Raw genomic sequence first — 13,487 nt, forward strand, 5'->3', positions numbered from 1 at the left:
GAACGTGTCTCAAGAAAGTGAACTGAGAAGAATGACGTCACGAGTACGCTGACGTCGCTTTATATATAGAATAATATTAACCAATCAAATAATATTCGGTTTGCGATCTCCGGGCAAACGTGCTCATTTGCGCAAAGATGGTGGTTCTAAGTATCCTCCCGGCACTTATGCACAATATTACAAATAATTCAGACTTCACAAAGGATTCACACCTAACTAGATGGATAAATAAATGTATTACAAAGTTAGTAATGCAGGATACAAGTCGTGACATAATATAAAGTAAGTGAAATTCCCAATGGAAATGGTTCGTGTCCCGACAAAAATGGACATTCTGAACCGCAAGTTAAAAGTGAAAGTAGACTAAAAACTACAATATGAGAGTAAATATTCACATGAATAAGTAATTAAACAATATAGAAGTACACAATTCTATGATTTCTACCACATCAAGTCATAATTATTGCATAACAAGCGTAAACTACTAATTTTGGAGTCCCTTCAACATGCATAAACGACATGTAAACAATCAATTTCCGGTGACATTCCAGAAATGTACTTTAACATCAGATGTAAACAAACGGATAACTTACAATGGAACCAGATGGAATTTAACAGGGGTGTGAATAACGAAATATCTTAACAACAATAAATAATAACAATATAACATTTGAGACCCTTTTTAACTTATTTATGGATCATAAAAGGACATAATAAGGAACCAATTTCTGGCCGGCACAACAAGTGATTACCCATGCGATTCAGAAAACACCATTCACAGCTTTTCCCTTCATATATAAAAACTTTTCTTCCCTGTCTACTGCAGTTTTGAACATGCAAGTAAAAAAACCATGAATCTTTGCACATGGTTCCAGACATTACAGAATACAGAATAATGGGAAAAAAATATATAAATATTATAGAAAAGAATACCCAACACAGGGCTAGATCCAGCCATTTTTTAAAGGGAAATTCCAACCCAGGAGAAAGGGGTACAGGGGTGGGATTTCCAAATATATGTCCCCCCATTCTGACCCCCCCCCCCCCACCACCACTACTAACAAAATAATGAATAGAGAATTATAAATATTCATTGGCTGATCCAGCGGGGAGGGGGGGTTGGTTCCCCCTTTTTTGGACAATCAATGCATTCATATGGGATCTATAATCGGGACACCATACCCTTTTTTTTAAATGGCTGGATCTGCCCCTGATATATTTACACCAAGAAATAAAAATTGGACACAACATTCATCATTCATGCTTTCACTCGGTGGCGGATCCAGAAATTTTCATAAGTGGGGGACTACTGACTGACCTAAGAGGGGGCCCGCTCCAGTCACGCTTCAGTGATTCCCTATATAAGCAACCAAATTTTTTCCCAAAAAGGGGGGGCCTGGGCCCCACCCCTAAATCCGCCTCTGTCACTATCAATTGCATAAAGTTCTAAACACTGATAGATCCTACTTCTTAATTATTGAAATCATCATTTTGCATTTGCACTTGGAGTAAATTAGATGCACCAATTATAGTCTCTACAACATACTTCAATAGAGATAACAGGAAGTGTGAAAAACACCAAATAAACTAAACCAACAACACCACATGGTCCATTTATCCTGAGAAAAATATAGTGCATGATTTTGCCTAAAATTTTATACAAGACTGCCAGATACCTGTAAATGCAATAATATGGGTTAAAAAAAATAGAGGAAATTGTTTGCACAGAGACATGCCTTTATTTTACAATAAGATAACATAAATTAGAACATACTCATTTGTGAGTAGGACATTATTCACTTCTCAACCTGAATATGAATTAAGAAATAATTGAATATCAAATTAACAATAAACTACAATGATGCACCCTTCTTCTGCAATGTAAATTATATAACAGTAAATTTTCTGCCCGACTTTTTATCCTTGTTACTATAGTCTTTGACCATTATTTTACTAGGAGCGGAAGTCCATAACAAGTAAAATATGTGTCACTCTGGCACTTACTATCTTTGGAAAAATTGTTCTATTGCTTGTTTTTCTAGTAATTTCAATTATAATTATAGTTATTATTAAAATAGGCATATTTTGAAAGTTTCATTTATTTTTTCCATACAGAAAAAGGATATATGGACATTATAAGCTAGGAATGCTAATGACATGATGTCCTTTTAAAGAAAATTAGTCTGGAGACATACATTTAAAAAAATAATTTATACACAAATTTAAAACAATATAGAAACGTTTAAATTTATCTTTTAAAATAAAAGGCATGGACGTTTTTACATAGGATAATAAATGACAGGGAAATTATTAGGAAAAAATAGTGTGGGGATATGAATTCCATTAGTATTTATAATGCACAACTCTAATTATAAAACATAAAATTGAATTTTCATTGTTTACATGTAAATAATTTGTTTTATCAAAATTGTCCTTTTAAAATAAAGAATGTTTTAAGAATATAATTGACATTGATAAAATTTTCTAGGACATCCATTTCAAGAAAATTATAAATACACAACTCTTATTCAATATTAAAACATAACATTAAAGTTTCAATTGTGTATATGTACTAAATGATTTGAATCATTATTATTTTTTTCCTATAAAAAAAGGACATGGATGCTTTTATCTAGGAAAATTAATGATGGACTTGAATTCATAGGAAAGTGAGTCAGGGAAAATAAATTACTAACATCAGACTAAAAATACAAGATAATTCTGTAACAATGTATTTTTAATGCTAGAAATATGTGTCGGCCCAGATTTTATTTTTAGAAATAAAAACTCACTGTCCTAAAATTCAAAAACAGTTATGCAAATGTGTCTTGACAAATTATTCCATCCATTGTGCACTCAAATTCCATTTATATAAACAGAATTCCTTCAAGGAATTGTGTACTAAGGGAGATAATCCCTACAAGAAAGAGATTTATCTCCCATTAATTGGTCAAATTGTTGGTTACAATATTAACATTTTTCAATGCTAAATTTTCTAATGCATGCAACAATTATAAATTGCCTTAAGTAAAGCATCACCAGAATAATAACAAACAAGTAAATGCTACAAAATTGATTAAAAACTGTTATGAATTTATTGAATAGAAATATAATGGAATGGAAAATTAATTTTATGTCAGATTTAAATGTATTGTCACAACATCAGCTCTGATGACATCAATAATAATAACAACATATATAATATTAAGATATCCACATCAGATACAAGGTAGTTTAAAAATTATACTACATATTTCATATAAATTTGTGGTATAGGATAAATGTTATTAAGCCAGCAATCTAACAAGCATGAACAATTAAGTAATTATCATGAAAATATAAACTGTACACTTCCATATACTTTCATATAATTTATTGAAAAACACTCAATTCAGAAAGCTTTATAACAACAGAAATTGTCCAAATTAAAAATTATATTTGCCATTGATTTTTACAGGTTTCACACCTCCTTGAAAAAATGTTTAAATTTTTCACTATGGAAAAGAAGATTGGAAAGCCATGGTGTTTGAGTGATCCTTGGTCACGCATGGTGAAGGCAACAGGTAGTGTAAATATTTATGGTAAAGACACTGGCTAATCGGAATTCTTGACTTACATGAAAACTGTTTAATGCAATTTGCTGTTCATTGTCTGAAAATTTAACTTTAGTCACTGACTGTTTTTTATGAGTTATAGTTATAAAACTTGAAATCCCCCTATTCTTAATATATAAAATACAATAACTCAGAATAGACTTTATAGTAAGATCGTGAATTTTTAAATTAAAAAAAAGGAGCCCGTTTTAATATATATGTAAACAATTTTCCAAAGTTTCATGAAAATAAGATTTGAAATTATCTCAGGAAACGTTAAAAACAGAAGAACATTTATGTCATCACATTCAATCAAAATTATTTACACATGCATAACTTCAAGATTAAAATAAAAAATCAATAAAACAATACAGTGACACTCACAGCTTCACACAAATCAGTACTTTACAATAAAAAATGTACTATAAAATGTGTTCATTATATACAATTATAAAATCTCCTGAAAAGATTAATACTCTCATTATCTCATATTTGGTTGATTATTAAAGTGTACACACTTAACACAAAACAAATGAATGTTTATATTTCTGAATAATTTCTCTCTATTTTCAGGAATAAGCCTCAGTACTTTGAAGAGGAAGATCGAGGCTTTGGATCCAGTGCAGGATGCAGTTAAGGAAGTGCACAAGTCATCAGTACAGAAGCCTGGTCCAAAGCCTTGGAAGCTGGACGACTTTAACCGGAATGTAGTGAAGAGGACCATATATGATATGTATAGGAAGAAAGAGGTGGTGTCCATGCCCTGTCTTCATGAAGTCCTGAAAGAGAAAGACATTACTGCATCCTTGTCAACAGAAGTGAGAACAGTGAAGTCACTGGGTTTTCGGTAAATATATATCAAAATTAACATTTTTAAGTAATAACAACTTTGGATTCCTTAGAATTTGCAAAGTCCAACTTTCCTAGGATTTTTTTCATTATTTGATGTAAACCTTGAACTTGGTTTAATGTACAACAGAACATGTAAATGGAACATAACTTTTCTCAATCCTGGAAAACTGGATAAATCAACAGTATTTCTAAAATAATAAAAGGAATGACTTAAAAATTGTTTCCACAGTTTCAACAAATTTCTATTTCAATAAATATTTTGAATGTAAAGCAAAAAAAAAAGTCTATATTTAATTTTATACCAATGCTTTGTATGGTTAAGTAGGTAGGAAATTTATTTCCTTTCTGATTAACAAGCAAAATAGCATACTTGTTAAACACAAGAAAATGAAGTTACATTTAGGGGCCTTTTATAGTTGACTATGGGTATGAGCTTTTCTCATTGTTGAAGGATGTACCGTGACATTTAGTCATTCTGGTCTCTTGTGGAGAGTTGTCTCATTGTCAACCAGACCAAATCTTTTTATATTTACAGCACACACAAAAAAAACCCCAAAAAAACCAATCTTATTTCATTTGAAAATTAATTTATATTTTTGGGACAACAAAAGGAAATTCATATATATGTAAATAATTGGTATAACAGCCCATACCTGATGCAAAACACAAGACATCTGCCCAATATTGACATTTTTGTTTAACACTGTGATCATCAGCAAAATGAAGGATCTGTAATTAGAAGTACCGTATTATTAGAAGTCAGTATGTAGGAAACAATGTATATGAAAATTACATTTCTTTTGCAGTGAAAAATCAGTTATAGAGAAAAAAATCATTCCTATGAATTATTTGTTTATTCTGAGGAGAATGCAATAAATGTCAATAATTGAATCAGTAACAAAATCATACAACAATATAATTATCTAAATAGAGACACATGAATTAATAAACACAAATGTTTTATGAAATAAGCTGTAGACATTAAGCAGACATGTATCTACATGTATCAACAACCAAGCAATAAAGGCTATTAATTTTGTGACATTGTTTTCCCCATACAAAATGTACAAGCGTTTCATTAACGTTTTTTTTTAGGTATGCAGACATGACTTTAAACTAGTATTTCTTTTTTTTTTATAGGTTTTCCAAGAAAGGATCGGGCCGACGTCATGTGGTTGAGAGGGATGATGTTGTTGCTCTTCGTCATCATTATCTGCGTCAAATACGTAAGTACAGGCAGCAAGAGCGTCATATTGTGTATTTAGATGAGACTTGGTTGAATTCCAATCATGTAGTCAAGGGTGACTGGCTGGATGAACCTAGCACATCCATGTCAGTCTTTGAGCCACACTGTGCAGGCAGCGGGCGTTCTTTACCATCTGGTAAAGGCACTCGTTTGATAATCCTAGATGCTGGATCTTCTCAACAAGGCCTCATCCCTGGTGTTGGCCTGATCTTTGAGTCGAAAACCAACAGCTCGGATTATCATGATGAAATGAATAGTGAACACTTCACAGAATGGTTCAGAGACACGCTCATCCCTAGACTATCTCCCCAGTCTGTAGTTGTAATGGACAATGCTCCATATCACAGCCACTTAGATCCTGAGTCGAGGGCACCTTCTACAGGTGCTAATAAACCAGGTATCTCGGCATGGTTGGATAAGAACAATGTTCATTATGACCCCAAAATGAAAAAGACTGGGCTGCTTGATTTGGTAAATCAGCACAAGCCTCAGAAAAAATATGTGATAGACGAACTTGCAAAAGCTCATGGCCATGTGGTTTTACGATTACCCCCTTACCATTGTGAGCTCAATCCCATTGAAATGGTTTGGTCTGACTTGAAAGGCTTTGTAGCTAGAAAAATTCTACCTACAAAATTAAAGATTGTAAGAAGCTTTTTGAGGAGGCCAAGTCCCATTTCAGTGCGGAGCGCTGGGCTAAATTTGAGACTCATGTGGTGAGGGAGTATGAAGAAAAGCTCTGGCAGATTGATGGTCTCAGAGACAAGGCTCTTTCTCCAGTTATTATACATATGACGGACGATGAGACGGATGACAGTCAGGCGACGTATATTGTCAGGAGGGGGGTACCGATGACGAGGAAATTGACATGGACATTGTTGACGGTTATGTCTCTGATACCAGCGATCAGGCTGATGTGATTTTGTGTAAAATTTGTCATGACACTGATCCGCCAGGACGTGTTCCCAAGCGAGACCGGGGAACGCACATTGATTGGTTTCAATGTGACACCTGTGATCAGTGGTTGCATAACAAATGTTGCACAAAACCTGCCCTGGCGCAGATAATGTGTCCTCGGTGCTATTCTCTTCTTCACCACCGAAATCTCAGTGAAACACTGGTCTCACCACTGGATGATGTTGAGCAGTAATGTCTTTCTTTAATGTTGGTCAAATGCAGTGCATTTTCTAACAGTTTCAGGACTTCTGAAGAATGGACAATGTGATAGAAGCATATCTGTGATAAAAGCATTTCTGTGATAAAAGTATATCTGTGATAAAGACTATATTGTGTTAAAAATAAAGCATATCTGTGTTAAATTATATAGTGCTAAACATCTGTGATTTGTTTTGGTATAAATGTGCAATATCTTTGTAAATCATGTAAATTATTATCTAGAAATTTCCTGGACTGTTGTTGGCTTTAATTATATATGCATATTACTTATCGTTACACGTTAATTAAGTTTCATTTGAATTTATCAAATTCTCTCAATTTTAAATAGTTAAGTTTGTTCTTTAATGTATTGCAAGTTTGTTATATCAAAATGTTTCGATATATCTAATAAAAATCTCATGTGTATTAATTTATTTTAAACAGACTTTATATTTGTAATATGTACAAATAAATGGTTGTATAACATTTTGAAATGGAGATTAGAGACATATGAACACAAACTATTTTAGTTTTCACTTCTTATGCAGAGAAATTAAATTGTTAAGCAGTGTGAAATATCTACATGTATCAGTAATGTAAATCACACTACACTTTATCGATTATTTAGATTAGACAGAGAACAAAATTTTTGTCATTCCATATAATTAGTTCACTACTGACAAAGAAGTACAAATGTAGAAGGGGACGTTTAGGTTGCAATCCGTTTATCTGTCTGTCAATCTTTCAGTCCAACAAATCAGTTTTCCACATTTTATATGCCCCATATATGGTGATCTATGGTCATTATGTTTTTAGTCTGTGCATCCGTTTGTCTGTCTGGCTTCATATTGAAGTTTTGGTCAAGGTACATGTAGTTTACAAAATTAAGTACAATAATCAGTTCTCCACACTTCTTTCTGCATGTTTGACGTTATTGTTACAAAAATTTGGTATATAGTTTTATCATGACAAGTTACAAATCATGCTTGTATTTTGTTTTGGTCTCACTCTGATGATTTGTGGTTCTTGGACTTAGAAAATCCACTTAAAAAAAAAATCATCATGCTTGAAGATATTGGCTTCATGTTTCTGTGTTTGTTTATACATTGCACTAGCTAGTATATATAGTTACATGTACATCATGACAAGTCTGAATTTTGTCCCAATACAATGCATTATTAACCAGTGGGGGACTATAAAATGTATGTATTGCCATGCAATATGCACATGATAGATATAGAAAGATGTGATATGAGTGCCAATGAGACATCTCTCCATCAAGTAATATATTATTAAAGTAAACCATTATAGGTCAAGGTACAGCCTTTAACACAGAGCTTTGGCTCTCATTGAACATCAAGCCGAGAGGGACCCAAAAATTACTAGTGTACATGGTGTAAAACATTACAAACAGGAAAGCCAATGGTCTAATTTGACAAATTAGCATGAAAAGTGTTAATGTAGGCACTAACATTATGGTACATGTAGGTGTGGTTAAGGGGGGGGGGGGGGGGGGGGGGAGCTATGGTTTTTTTTTGAAAAAAAAAGTTTGTTTCCAGTTTTTGGAGAAAAAAATAATTTGTTTTTGATTCTGAGAAAAAAAAATTGTTTGTTTCACCCTCAGCTGCCACTATATGGGTATACATTTACAATTATTACATTGGTTGCAATGAATTACATTGATTTCCCAGTTAGATAAAAACCGATAATTTCAATCCATAGATTAATAGATAGAATAAACGTGGTTATTTCACTCTCTGACGTCATACAACAATAGGCGTTGTCAAGACGTCGATAGCGTCGGATCAAAACAAATTGTCAATGCGTAGGAAAAAGATATAGTTCCTTACATTTTCTACATTAATTTCATAAATAAAAGCCAAATTTTGCCAATGTAATAAAAAGAATAACTAATCGCCGTATTTGAATATCAAAAATAAGACAACTTGTGACCGAACGCCGCTATGGATTAAACTCCTCTTCTCAAGGTCTATTAGGGATCCTGACCCATATTGAAATTCATACTTCTGATTTTTCCAAATATTTTTATGTGGTCTTCATCGGTATAACATTCTGAATAAATCTGTGTATTTTTGTCCATTTCTGAAAAAAAAATAAAGTTGTTTTAGCACTATAAGGCAATGACACTTTCGTCGCTATATTCATTTATTTTGAATACAATGTGTTTGTATAATTAATTTCTTCCAGAATACCTTCACTAGTCAAAACAAGGACAAAACTTCTGATTATAACCTTTAATTACAATACACAGACCCTGTTAAAGCATTCTATAAAATTTTCTTGTGCCTTAAAGTGCATTTTGACAGAGAAATTATGCAAAAATGAAGATTTTATAAAAAAACCAACACCAAAATAATTATTCTTACTAGTGGAAATCTGGTATTTAAAACTGTGGAAAGCACTCTTAACTACTTGGAAAGTCATCCTTATCATATAATTAGAGTGCAATATAGTGCAAATTTTCAAAACTTGTCCTTTCACATAATTCTATTTGAGAAAAAATGTTTTTAACATATATTTCAGTGAAAACCTTTTACTAGTGAGAAATCCACATGAGGTTTTAAAGGAAACATTGTGACATCACATGTATTATGGCGTCATTAAATAACGACAGATCAAAATAGAGCTAAATATAGTTTGCAGTGTTACGTGAGAAACAGTTGCCGCAAGATTTAACTCGAAATATTGAATCGAAACGATCTGTAACGAAGCCTTTTCATTTAATACCAAGACCATAGCAACAGTTTTCATATTTGCATATTTTTAACATACCGACTGTAAATTTCAATTGCATAAATACCAGAAATAAACAATTTAGAGCTTGCCTAATAAAGCAAAATGCTTACCAGTTATTCAGGACTTTTTAAAACCTCTAGTTTGCCATCTCAGGTTAAAAAGTAATGATATGTCTGGAACTGAAATAAGACAAAAAAATTACTCAGGCTGTGTTATCATTTGATTTAAAATTTTTACATAAGTACTATTGAGAGAGAAAAATCTAATTCTTGAAAGTTTAATCACAAAGAAAGACAAATGCTTCTCCCTTGTGGCTTAGTCACCTTCATTTAAACCTTTTATTTTAGAAGCAATGGGTAGTAGCTAACTAGCTTAATAGTTGAATAGGTGCAGAAATATTGTTTTCAAAAAGGTTTGACCCTCCCCTTTTTCACTGAGAAATGACAATATATATTGTTTTGCTCAAGTGCATTAAAAATATTAGTTCATGATTTTCTTAAAACATGTACATGTTTTTTCTGTTTTTTTGCATATGATATCTACTGACCGGGGGTCAAATCATTGGATAAAAGCACATGCGATGATGTATCTCACTTTACTCGTATGAAGTGTGTTATCTCCCTTGATTATCAGGTATTCCTGTAGACCGAAGTGATAATTACATAACAAAGACTATATTGTGTCATGTTTACTTACAATTTAATAATATTTAAAAGTTGTTTCTTGCCTTTTTCAATATAGTAAACAAATTCCTTTCGGATCTCTCGGAAGTAAACAAAGTTATGATTGTGCCTAAAAAAAGTGTTCAGCACCGTGCCAGTAATGCATTTTAAAAGCAAAGTTTCATTGAGTTTTTGCTGATCTTTATCAATAATATTTATCTTAAACCATTTATAATAACTAGGTATAAATAAAAAACTACTAACCATCATTTTCGGTGGTGTACAAGGTGAAATCATCCATAAATCAGCCTGAAAACTTCTGGAATTAAGCTTCTAATTTGGGTATACATTTACAATTAATTCTCCATAGGCGGTAATGGTAACGTTTTCCTCCGTTGCTCAGTCCATATCGTTTACTTGAACATGTATGATGGCTCATATCGAAGCTGATACATTTATACATGTCTGGTTAAATTTTCGGGGTGGCAAGTGAGATTACTTTTTTCGCAAATTGATGGACCCCGGAAGATGGTGAAAAATGTCACTCTCCTCATGAAATAATCCCAAAATTCTGATCATAAAATTCAATAAAAAAATTGTCCTTTCTAATAATTTATTTCAGGTCAAATCCAACATCTTTCTTTTCTCATCACACCAGCTCTATAAAACAGTTCTTATTGTTCATTTATGTCCATTTTTAAAATCACAGCATCCACAATTGTATGGCGGACTAATATTTTTTTTAATTACGTCATCTTCTCAAGGTCTATTAGGGATCCTGACCCATATGTAATGCTAAAATTGAAAGAAAAAAATTGTTTTCGACTTGTCGCGAAAAAAATATATTGTTTTTTGCCGCAGGCGAAAAAAAAATTTGTCCAGAAAAAAAAAACATAGCCCCCCCCCCCCCCGAAAATCAAATGGTTGCTGCCTAAAGTGAGTGATACGCGACACCAATATCAACCCAACATCAGAGATCAGGAACATCGAATGATCAACAGATTAGCGATCATCAAAGGTGTCAATAAGGCCAACATAAACATGTTAAAGGTTGCATATCATTATGAGTATTATGGGCCAAGTTCGGATGGATATCTAGAGTAGATTGAATTGACATGGTCATATATAACACCTGTTATGATTGGATAAAGCTTTTCCGCCATTAACACTCGAGGAACCCTGGTTGTGGCAGGGTTCCTAGAGATCGACTCGATATCCCGGATGTTATGACGTCAATCCAATCAAATTTGAATGTAAACATATTCAGAGTAGGGGCCTTGTACTTCCGGTAATCTAGAGACCTTACTCTTCAAAATTATTTACCGTTCATATGGAACTCTAGTCAGAACTCTAGTTCCATCCGAACTTGGCCATGGATTTTCTTACCTACACTGACCCGTACCATTCATCATAGATGTTGAAACCATATCGGTGAAAACACGTGTATGAAATTGATTCCGTTCCATGTTACCAATTATGTAAATCAATTGTATCTGATTTTATGCCCTTTATGGGCCCTGTAATTTTGGAAATAAAAATATTCTATTCTATTCTATTCTATTCATTCATTGCATCATATTGAGAGCATACATTATTAATGTTAATCTTGGTATTGGATATGTTGTCAATAATATCATTCTGTACAATATGTAGCGTAAAAATACCGGGTACGAGATCATATTTTCCTAGAATTAATCAACAATTCCATAATTTCTACTCTCTCATCTTGTTTACATCATTATCGCGGGAAAAAATAACGAAACATTAGCCGAACGTTTCCGGAAACTCCGGAATTTCCCGAAGATTGATAAACAACAAACGATCCTCATAGAAACAAAGATGGCGACCAATCAATGCAAACTTGTCATAGGGAAAGTCAAGGTCGAAATTTCAACCGTCCAATACACAAGGGCTACCGTAAAACATTTGAAAATGTCAACACCAAAAATTATGCGTTAGGAAAACATAATTTTGAATAAACGCGGTAAGTCATTTTTACGTTTTTACATTTTCACCAGTTATTAATCATCTTTATTCAGATGGAAAACTGGAAAACTTAAAGAAGAAAAAGAAGACGTACGAAGCGTTTTAGCCCAACCAGAATAACCTGAAATCGACTAAAATTTTTTTTGTAGCTGTTTTTGTACATTTTCCACGAATTTCATAGAACACCCTTTTTTTTTTAAGTGACTGACTAAATCCGGCTAGAAACTATAAAATAAGATTATTGATTACGGAACGTTTGTTTTCTCAAGGGGTTTGTCCACTATCAAGCTGCAACCCCCCCCCCCCCCCCCCCCCCCCCAAAAGCAACCTTGCAAGACGACACAAGTATTTGAAAGTATTTAGAGAAAGACGATTATGTGTACATATCATTCCATAGTTATGTCTCCTTGCATTAGTTACAAAAGCGAATTTAAAGGGGTGCTTTGTGTGAAAAATTTGTTCATTTATTGAGGGAATCAATACTGGAATGGTCCATCTCTAAAGAAGTCAGTGCCCTCCCAATCCCACCCCCTTATGAAACTTCTGGATTTCCCACTAAGTTAGTCTCCCAAATTTAAAAAAAGTATTGAAATTCAGCCCCTATCCAGATTTTCAAAATGCATGGCCAATGCCCTTCAGTTAACCCATTTAGGTCTTATTTTAACAATTTTTAGGGAAACAATTGTCCCAGGTAAAAAAAAAAAGGGGGGGGGGGTGAGCGCTCCCATGTTAAAACTGGCCACACTAGTCTTAATGTGCCTGTCCCAAGTCAGGACCTTGTAGTTGAAGTTGTCATTGGTTTATATATCATATTTCTTTTTCGGAAATTGTTTTGCTGTAAATTATTGTTTCTTATTTTTCATGTTGGGTCCTTTTATCATCTGAATATACGGTATTGTTTTTTTCTCATTGTTGAAGTCTGTACAGTTGCCTTTACTTGCTTACATCCACTTCATTTGAAATTTGGTGGATAGTTGTCTCATTTGCAATCATCCCACATCTCACATTTTTACAAGGAGGTTGTATGATGTGTCCTTTTTTTGGAAAACTGTACAGTACATTTGTCACATGATCACTACAGCATTATGTGATGTGTGTTAGTAAGAAGTTGTTACTGTAACAGGGTAATTTATGAAAAGCTACCAACAAAATCGAAAGACAGACAGAAAACTTTTAAAATTTAGTAAGCAATAAAAAACAAAAAAGAAGTAATCCAAACAAATTAAACATACATTT

The 13,487-nt window shown here is 33.1% G+C and overlaps 2 long non-coding RNA genes and 1 pseudogene across 2 annotated transcripts; 1 reads left to right on the top strand and 2 right to left on the bottom strand.

Annotated features, from left to right (window-relative positions):
* Positions 1-2,990: 2,990 nt before the first annotated feature.
* On the bottom strand, positions 2,991-11,731 carry LOC143047313 (uncharacterized). Its single transcript, XR_012969489.1, has 3 exons — positions 11,668-11,731; positions 5,099-5,174; positions 2,991-4,372 (listed from the first exon to the last, which is right to left on the bottom strand). It is a non-coding gene; the product is annotated as an uncharacterized LOC143047313 (long non-coding RNA).
* Positions 4,130-7,167, top strand: LOC143047311 (uncharacterized; annotated as a pseudogene).
* Positions 8,822-11,016, bottom strand: LOC143049074 (uncharacterized). The gene is made up of 3 exons (XR_012970041.1): positions 10,530-11,016; positions 9,714-9,782; positions 8,822-8,949 (listed from the first exon to the last, which is right to left on the bottom strand). It is a non-coding gene; the product is annotated as an uncharacterized LOC143049074 (long non-coding RNA).
* Positions 11,732-13,487: the final 1,756 nt, after the last annotated feature.

The sequence above is a fragment of the Mytilus galloprovincialis genome, chromosome 10 (genome assembly GCF_965363235.1).
Source record: "Mytilus galloprovincialis chromosome 10, xbMytGall1.hap1.1, whole genome shotgun sequence".
NCBI lineage: Eukaryota > Metazoa > Mollusca > Bivalvia > Mytilida > Mytilidae > Mytilus > Mytilus galloprovincialis.